Consider the following 9,790-nt stretch of genomic DNA (forward strand, 5'->3'; position numbering starts at 1 on the left):
CCGGGGAGCGTCTAGGTTTATCAATCCCTTTAGAGATTTTTATTTTGATTACATTTCGGGCCGTTGGTTGGCCATTATGTATGATTTCGGGACTGGCCGTGGTGGCTTTGAGTCCGCCCTTTTAGGGCGTTGTATGAACTCGCGGTATGCATTTATAAAATATTTGCGTTTAGAACTTCTGTTGTCGAAGTTAGAGGGGCAGGGTGTGAGTTGTCGGTCTCATTCCTGCCTCCCTGACGATCACCGTATCCGTAGTTGTAAAAGCGAGATTTTCCTGCGGTTTACGGATTTACACGAAAATTCGTGAAAACGTTCGGACTTGAGTGAAGAGACAAGTTTTGGGATCTCGCGTCGTTGACGCTTTGCCTATGAGATGTAAGATACCCAAGGCTGGGTTTTAGGGCAGACCTAGTTTACTCTCAGACTGAGGCTGTGCGATGAACAAATCGGCTTTCGTTTTGCCTGTTTGTGATTTTAACCTGATTCGTACCGTTTTAAAATCCGCGAAGTGGTATCGGCTTATATGATTTGTCTGGGCACCGAATCAAGCTACTTCCTTACGAAGTGCTGAACCAAATTTGGATTTTTGTAGCGCGCTATGGATCCTTGTCGGATGTAAAAGAGCCTAACCCTTAGGTGGCTTGTCTGTTTAGGACGTTAGAGTTCGTTTGTTGTGATCAGCAACAACGAAATGATGCGTTTGAAGGCGTATGAAATTTGTTATCGAAAAATGTTTATCCGAACACGAAGCGACGTCTCGCAGTGCTGTGATTTTATTTTTCTCATGCCATAAGAGGATTATGGGCTTTCGCTTATGATTTGATTTATACTTTCGTCAAGTGTTAAGGATAGAATCCGAGTAGTCACTTCGGATTGTGATTTTGTCGCTTGGTCCGTATGCTACTTTTTAGAGAGCGATTTAGGTGTAAGCGATGAGAGACATGTGTCTGGATGTGATAATCGTTTCATGGATACTGGATCCGTTGTCGCAGCCGTTTAGTAGTTGGCGAATTGTGTTGAGGATTTAGGACCGAAGGGTCGCGTAAATTTTACCAGGGGGGGAAGCGTCTAACTTCACTATGTTTCGTGAAGTGTTGGCCTTCTGAGATTTGTTTTTGTAAGAATGACTCGTATAGCTCTGGGAGCTTTGCTACGAGCGTTTCTTTTCGTGCCGCGTTTTATGGGGCGTATAGAACTTAATCGATTTGATGATAAGTTTAAAATCTTCCGTTTAACCATTTGGTTGTTAGGATCAAGTTTCGTTATCGTATGATTTCCGATTTTGGGTTATACGACAAACTGCTTGCATAATATCCGTTTGGCGTTTTACGACAAATCGTGGATTGTCTTTTTTAGCCGTTACACGGTTGGAGCGGTGGTCGCTAAGTATTGTGGATCGGCATGGAGGCTGACTTCAGCCGTTTAGCCAAGGAAGTCGTTGGTAAAAGACCAGTCCATGACCCTTTGTGTTACCGTTAAGATCGTGTTTAGTTGACGATTGTCCTTAATGGCGATGTCGAGTGCATGTTCGGGCTTTATGGAAAGACGTAGTTGGCCGAGGGCCGAATAGAGTTCGTCGAGATAGACATGCCAATCATAGAGGAGTTTTCCAAGTTATGGGTGATGGCTTTTCGAAACGATTTTCCACTTTAGGTTTTTTTTTTTGGCGAAAGTTGCTTCGGGTTACTCATGAAGTTTTACCGAAGGTTATTTCGTTAATTTTGTAGCTCTCCGTCGTGCCATTAGTCTCACGGAAGCGGAAAGAGTATGCCAAGGATGCGCGGCGATCGTTTCTCGGTTTTTCGAGAGATTAGATTGGTTTGCGCGTTATGCCTAAACAGTCAAGGAACAATAGAACGAAACTGGAAGAAAATGCCTAAGACTTAGCTAGCTAGACTTCCACCTAGGTCCTAAGTTCCCTAAATTTTACGGCGGTTTACAAGACGTTCCCATCCCTTTCCTATGATAAAAATTTCTAAGTCGGACATACCTTAGTCTCATTGATTACTCGAGATTGCCTCATGTTCGTTCCTCTTTGTCTTCTAACGTTTTATTGTCAAAGGTCTTCGCCTAAGTTCATATCCTCGTTTCCTCGTACTGCTGGTTAAATCGACCATGTACCCGAAGGAATAGTGCAGAATCGTTGAAGCAAAGGGAGGAGAAGTAGGCGAAACTCGAAGAAGGCTAAGGTGGGCGGACAAGCGAAAATGATTGGCAAGACGTCACTTGAGTGAGACTTGATATTTCGTCAAGCTATGAGTGAACTGGTCAGGTCAAGAAGCTTATGATATTGTTTTTCTTTACGAATGATATTTCGTAAAATATTGCCGAGCTTTTACTTTACGAGAGTTTTTCAACAAAATGTTGTCGAGTTAATTTTACAGAAACTGTTTCGTAAAATGTTGTCGAGTTTAGTCGCGCAGAAGCTGTCTCGTGAAGTATTGTCTAGGATTATTTTACGAAAGGTGCAAAGTATTGGATTGGACTATCGTCGGAATAGTTTTGCGAGGATTTGCCGTGCTTGACGAATGTTGTGTCGCCCGATAACCAGCGCAGTACGGGTGCGCTAGTCGTCCGGCGCCTAGAGGCAGCACGGGGGCTAGCCAACACTTGGATGTCGAGTCTTTCGGAAAGATCTTCGATCCATTGCCGAGGAAATGGTGTTTTAAGATAACCATCACCGTTTTATACGAAGTCTTCCTGTCCGTTGACGTCTTATGGATTCTTCGAAATCTTGGAGCAAGAAAAGGAGTTTTGTTTTGCGGGATCTCGAAAGTCGCAAAACACGGATTTCTGACGACCCGGGGCCTAGAACTTACGCACGAAGACTAGCCGTCCGACGACCCGAGCCAGCACGGGGCTAAGCCGCCCGGCGACCACGGCCAGCACGGGCGCTAGCCGCCGCGGCCACGGCCAGTGCGGGGCTAGCCGCCCGGCGGCCACGGCCAGCACGGGCGTTAGCCGCCGGCGGCCATGGCCAGCACGGGGCTAGCCGCCCGGCGGCCACGGCCAGCACGGGCGCTAGCCGCCGGCGGCCACGGCCAGCACGGGGCTAGCCGCCCGGCGGCCACGGCAGCACGGGGCTAGCCGCCCGGCGCCCACGGCCAGCACGGGGCTAGCCGCCCGGCGGCCACGGCCAGCACGGGGCTAGCCGCCCGCGGCCACGGCCAGCACGGGCGCTAGCCGCCGGCGGCCACGGCCAGCACGGGGCTAGCCGCCCGGCGGCCACGGCCACGACCGGAGTTGGCTGCTCGGTTCCTTCGACTTGTGCGTGTTTTTGCGTTCTTGTTTGTTTTCCGTAGGTTTTTCCTTGTGTAGAAAATGTTTCTTAGAACGTTGTTGACCTTTTATTTTACGAGAGTTATTTCACAAAATGTTGTCGAGTTAATTTTACGGAACTGTTTTGTAAAATGTTGTCGAGTTTAATCATGCAAAAGCGTCTCGTGAAATATTTTCGAGAATTTATTTTACGAAAGGTGTTCCGTAAAATGTTATCGAATTTTATCATTAGAAACGCTGATTGGTAACCCGATCAGTCATGCTTTCTGTTTTCATGAGTAGTTTGGGGTTTCTCCGCGATTTCCAGGAGAAATTCTAAAAAGCATTTTCAGTCGAAACTCTACTTGGTAATCAGACCGTCATATCAGCTTTGGGCTCGATCCTTCCTAAAATCGTATGTGGGTCGTTTAGCCGTGATTCGGGCCCCTTTGGGCTGTCTTGGGCCTTAGACGTTTTTACGATTTTTCTTTAGAAAAAGCCGTCGATGTGACGCTGGTTTTTCCGAAAGGTTTCAATTCCCCGTATAGTTAAGGCAACTGGTGTTCAAGCTAACCATAGCCGTTTTATACGGCAGGCAGGAATCCGTCTCCACTACCAAGTCTTTTTATGAATTTTACCGAAGTCTTTCTTAGATAATCCCAAACGAGGGGGGTTGTGTCCATGGACGATAGGAGTTTTGTTCCTGCGGTGCCTCGACTAGACGGTCGATGTGCGGAAGCGGAAAACAATCCTTCGGGCATGCTTTGTTGAGATCAGTAAAGTCGACGCACACTCCCAATTTCCCGTTTTTCTTCTTGACGACGACGGGATTGGCGAGCCAGTCGGAATATCTTACTTCTGTTATTGATCCAACTTTGAGGAGTCTTTCGACTTCCTCATTAACCGCAGTTGCCCGTTCGGGGCCTAGCTTTCGCCTCTTTGTTTTACGGTTTGTGAGTTGGATCGATGGGTAGTTCGTGACATGTTACGTTGATGTCGATTCCCGGCATATCTCCCGCAGCCCAAGCAAACGTGTTAAGTTCTTCTTGAGACATGCGGTGAGTTCTGCTTTCAATAGATTGCGGAGATTGGCTCCAATCTCCACGCACCGCTCTGGGTTAGTCTCGTCGAGGCAGACCGAAATTACTGGTTCGCAAGTGGGCTCACGTTTTCCTTCCAGGACCTCAGCTCTTTGCGACTGCCAGAAGATTTCTGGAGGGTCCTGCGATGCTGGTTCGTGAGTTGCTTGCTTTTTTGGGTTAGTTTCGGACTCAGAGTTTTTTCGTTTTAACCCAGCGGCCAAGCAGACTTGCGGCGCTTTACGATCTCCTTGTATTGTTTCAACTCTGAGGAAGGTCGGAAATTTGAGGCACAGATTGCTCGCAAGGAATTTAACCACGGAGTCCCGACGATCGCGTTATATGCTGCTGGACCGTCGACTACCAAAAACTCCACCATCTTCGTGACGCTCCCGGCTCTGACCGAGAGATCGACTGAGCCGAGGGTCATTGTGATGTTTCCTGAGAGTCCGATTATTGGGTTGGGATCGTCCGTGATAGCGCTTAGGTCGATTCCCATCCTCTCGAGAGTGTTCTTATATATAATATTTGTCGAGCATCCGGTGTCGACCAATATTCTTGCTACGTCGATGTCCTGGATCGTTAGTCTGATAACGAGGAGTTCGTCGTGAGGTTTGGCTTGACCAGCCGTTGCTCTGTCCCCGAATGACACGATGTTGCGGACAGGTGATGTGGCCATGCTGTTGTTACCAATCGTAGGTTTTTGAGTAAGAGAATCCGACCTCCCCTCCTTCTAGCGCCAAACTGTGGGAACCGAAATTCGCACTGTCGATTTAAGTTAAATCGGAGGAAAGCTAAGTAAACCTAACTTTCCCTGAAGGTCCGGATTCTCTGCGACAACCAACGACAAGTGATCAAATAAATGCGGAAAGGTTTTATTAAGATTTGAGACTGGACCTTAAGGAAGGCTGCCTACGTACCCCTTTCGAGGATCAAGTCGGACGTAGTTCAGTTGGAGTTGTTTGAACAAGAGATCGAACTGCCTGGCGGAGTTCGTCTAGTACGAGCGTTAGTCATAGAAACGGGCATGTCGAGAATAATGCCTAGGGTTTCTATGTGCGGAACTCTAAGTACAACAAGGGTTTTGTTAAGAGTTGGGACTGGACCTTGAGAAAGGCTGCCTACGTACCCCTTTCGAGGATCAAGTCGGACGTAGTTCAGTTGGAAAGATTTGAACAAGAGATCGAACTGCCTGGCGGAGTTCGTCTAGTACGAGCGTTTGTCATAGAAACGGGCGTGTCGAGAATAACGCCTAGGGTTTCTATGAGCGGAACTCTAAGTAAAAGGATTGTTAGATCCTTCCGAGAGAGACAGGAGCCTGCGGACAAGATGAAAATAGAACGAGAGGCGGCCGGACGTTCTAGGTCCTACCTTGCTAGTCTACCGCCTAAATTCTAAGTTCTTAACCTAACAGGAGCTTTCTAGGTCTCCAATCTCGGATTTCTCTCTCTCTTAATGATTTTCGCTCTGCCTTTCTTCCTCTTCCAAAGCTCCTTTATATACTCCTTCTTATGACGGTCTATTCTCCTCCTGGGCCGCAAGGCGGGCTTCTTTCCATTTTCGTCGGCTTTCATCGGGAAACTTGACATTTATCTTCGGGAAATTTGACATTTATCCTTCCGGAAATTTAGCATTTATCTCGCTATGCAAAGATAAACGTAAATCGTCGTATCTATCTCAGATAATCGTAAACGGACTGTCCGATCGTGTTTATTCCCTTTCGGGCCGTTTCCAGGACTTCCGTGGTTTTCTACGATCTCTCCGGAAGTTCTTCATTCATTCGTAGAGTTGAGACGAGTGGTGTCTTAAGATAACCATCGCTGTTTCGTACGAAGAATTTAAGATCTTCCTTCCGGTTGATACCTTACGAGTTTCCGAAGTGTTTCCGACGGTCTTTGATTGGAGTAAGGACTGGAGTTTCGTACACGGAATCTCGATGATTCGTCCTGCGAGGACTTGAGAAAAACTCAAAGTACAAACTTCAGACTGCCGGGGACTGGGATTCGTGTACCGAAGATCGTTATCCGAAGACCCGAGCCAGCACGGGGCTAGCCGCCCGGCGGCCATGGCCAGCACGGGCGGTAGCCGCCGGCGGCCACGGCCAGAACGGGGCTAGCCGCCCGGCGGCCACGGCCAGCACGGGCGCTAGCCGCCGGCGGCCACGGCCAGCACGGGGCTAGCCGCCCGGCGGCCACGGCCAGCACGGGCGCTAGCCGCCGGCGGCCACGGCCAGCACGGGGCTAGCCGCCCGGCGGCCACGGCCAGCACGGGCGCTAGCCGCCGGCGGCCACGGCCAGCACGGGGCTAGCCGCCCGGCGGCCACGGCCAGCACGGGCGCTAGCCGCCGGCGGCCACGGCCAGCACGGGGGCTAGCCGCCCGGCGGCTACGACCAGCACGTGCGTCTCGACGAGGGCTTCGATTTGATATGTTGATCGTTCTCTGGGTCCTCACGGTTTGAGAGAACGGGCTCTTTGAAGTTTCAAGGCGGATTCCTTGTCGTTCGGCCTATCCAAACTTAGATCACTTCCCGTTCTTCCTTATTCTTTCGTATGACAAATAGACTTAGCCGTTGATTTCGAGATAACCGTTTTTGACCCCAACATTGAGCAAACTAGAACATAGGATATTGTAACTTTGCCTTCAGGTAGGAATGTTGTTGGTTGTAAATGGATCTTTACAATCAAATATAATGCAGATGGGACTGTAGAGCGTTATAAGTCTCGCTTGGTTGCACAGGGTTTCACACAACAAGAAGGGGTTGATTACTTGGAAACCTTCTCCCCTGTTGCAAAACTTGCGAGTGTGAAACTTCTTCTTGGCTTGGCGTCTATTGAAGGATGGACTTTAAGTCAAATGGATGTTTCAAATGCGTTCTTGCATGGTGATCTTGATGAGGAGATTTATATGAGTCTTCCTCAAGGCTATACGCCTGCTCCTGGAGTGATTTTACCACCAAATCCAGTTTTGTCGTTTACGCAAGTCCTTGTATGGCCTTAAGCAAGCGAGTCGTCATTGGTACAAACGCTTGTCTTCTGTCTTGCTGGGAGATAATTTTGTTCAGTCTCCTGCTGACAATACTCTCTTTGTGAAGGCGTCTGGTTCATCTTTTATTGCTGCTTTAGTTTATGTTGATGACATAATGATTGCAAGCAATGACGATGATGCTTTCTGCAACTTAAAACTCTTCTTCGCTCTGAATTCAAAATCAAAGATCTTGGTCCAGCTCAGTTCTTTCTTGGCTTGGAGATAGCGAGATCATCTTCTGGTATCTCGGTCTGTCAACGAAAGTATACTCTCAATCTACTGGATGACTATGGTCTTCTTGGTTGTAAGCCTAGTTCTGTTCCAATGGATCCTACACTTCATCTTACTAAGGATCTTGGAACGTTATTGACTACTCCGACGAAGTACAGAGAGCTCATTGGTCGTCTTTTGTATCTTTGCATCACGAGACCTGATATCAGTTTTGCTGTTCATCAACTCAGTCAGTTCTTATCGGTTCCAACTGACGTTCATTATCAAGCAGCTCTGAAAGTTCTTCGGTATCTCAAGACAAATCCTGGTCAAGGCTTGATGTATGCTTCGGATTCTGAGCTTTGTCTCAATGCTTTTGCGGATGCTGATTGGGCAACCTGCAAGGATACTCGACGTTCTGTGACTGGTTTTTGCGTTTATCTTGGGAGTTCTCTTATATTGTGGAAATCCAAGAAGCAATCAGTGGTTAGTCGAAGCAGTACTGAAGCAGAGTATTGAAGCTTGGCGTTGGTAACTTGTGAACTGATCTGGTTACAGCAATTACTTCGTGATTTACATGTTACCATGACCTGCACGCTGAAGCTCTTCTGTGACAATAAGTCGGCTCTTCACATTGCCAACAACCCTGTGTTCCATGAATGCACGAAACACATAGAGATTGATTGTCATACTGTGAGGGATCAAATTAAAGCAGGTCGTCTGATCACACTTCACGTCTCGTCTGGGAATCAGTTGGCAGATATTCTTACTAAACCGCTTCATCCTGGTCCTTTCCTCTCCACGTTGCAACGGCTATCTTTGTCAAGTCTGTTTCTTCCTTCTACGCAGAATCAGACTTGAGGGGGGTATATTAGGATGGTTTAGTTACTCCGGTTTGTTCCGGTTATTCATTTATTTCTGGTTTAAGTTTCCTTTAGCTGAACCAGCTATATATTGAACATTTTGTACAGTTGAGAGAGTTGAGCTGAATAATAATAACAAACTTTCTTCTCTCGTCATCATCTTCCTCGATCTCCATTGCTGATTTCATCTTCAAACTCAAGCTGAGAAACAACTTTAATATATAGTTTAGTGCAAGATATTCTCTTGAGATGTTAATTTGGAGGTTGTGATCAGGTTTCAGGAAAGATTGTTGGATCCAAAAGAAGCAAGCCGGTAAACCGAAGAGTATTAGATTCGACGTTATGACTGTTACCGTTCCTGAATTTATCTTGGCTGATGAATATTCATAGTTTAAATTTTTTTCATTTCCATAATGTGCTCTATTGATTGAATTTTTACAGATTTAGTCCCAATTGTGGCCAAGATATAGAGTTTCATAATTACTTTGATTCTCCTCTCTTTTACGATTTCTTCCAGGCGGTGGATCTCTAGGTATAAAAAGGTAATCCTTGATCCCATTAGCATCATCCTCAGAAATCGTGATAACCCTCTATCTTAATTTTAGTTATGTTTTTATTTGAGTTTCATTATCATGAATCACTCTGTAAGGTAGCTGAGTTGGTCTTATGACAGCAAAAGCTTAGGAGGAACGAAAGGGACGTCCTAACGACCGACCTATTATTGATCATGATGGTCTTCCGAGACAACACTCATCGAATCAGGTCGATACTAAACTAAGTTCCTTTTTTAATATAACTAATAGGTCTAAGGAAACAAATATTACTCTAGGAAACTTTGGGAAGCTGAAGGAAAAAAATATTACTCCAGCCAAATATTGTCTATAACGTATAGGATATGGATAAAATGAAGACAAGATACGAGCTTTTAGCTGAAGAAAGAGATTAAAAGCGTTGAAGAATGTCATACCGCGGCAAGAAGTGGATACTAACTGCTCTACAGGTGTGATATTTCTTTCTTTTACGTGCCTTTGATGGTTATAGTTCTTAGTGTTCTGAATGTTTATCATCTATTTTTTTATACAGACATCACACTATTTTTGTCACTGCTTTCCGCCTGTTTTCTGATGCTTCTTAGCCACTGGTGCACGCAGGATGTATGGTCTGAGACTGGCTCATCCTCGGCTTCCAATTATTTATGTGTTCATAAAATTGAATCCATCACGCTACCGGAGATCAATGCCTATGTCCACGTCGTTGATTCTACCCCACAGGTACGTCTATTCACTTATTGACATTGGAATCATGAGTTACTTTTCATTCTGATTAACAGTTATAGTGTACTCATCCTCAACATG

At 46.5% G+C, this 9,790-nt stretch overlaps 1 long non-coding RNA gene across 1 annotated transcript; it reads left to right on the plus strand.

Moving 5' to 3' along the window:
- Window positions 1-8,582: 8,582 nt before the first annotated feature.
- LOC130508444 (uncharacterized) lies at window positions 8,583-9,418 on the plus strand. The gene is made up of 3 exons (XR_008942883.1): window positions 8,583-8,977; window positions 9,109-9,197; window positions 9,328-9,418. It is a non-coding gene; the product is annotated as an uncharacterized LOC130508444 (long non-coding RNA).
- The last annotated feature ends 372 nt before the right edge of the window (window positions 9,419-9,790 follow it).

The sequence above is a fragment of the Raphanus sativus genome, chromosome 2, assembly GCF_000801105.2.
Source record: "Raphanus sativus cultivar WK10039 chromosome 2, ASM80110v3, whole genome shotgun sequence".
Lineage (NCBI taxonomy): Eukaryota > Viridiplantae > Streptophyta > Magnoliopsida > Brassicales > Brassicaceae > Raphanus > Raphanus sativus.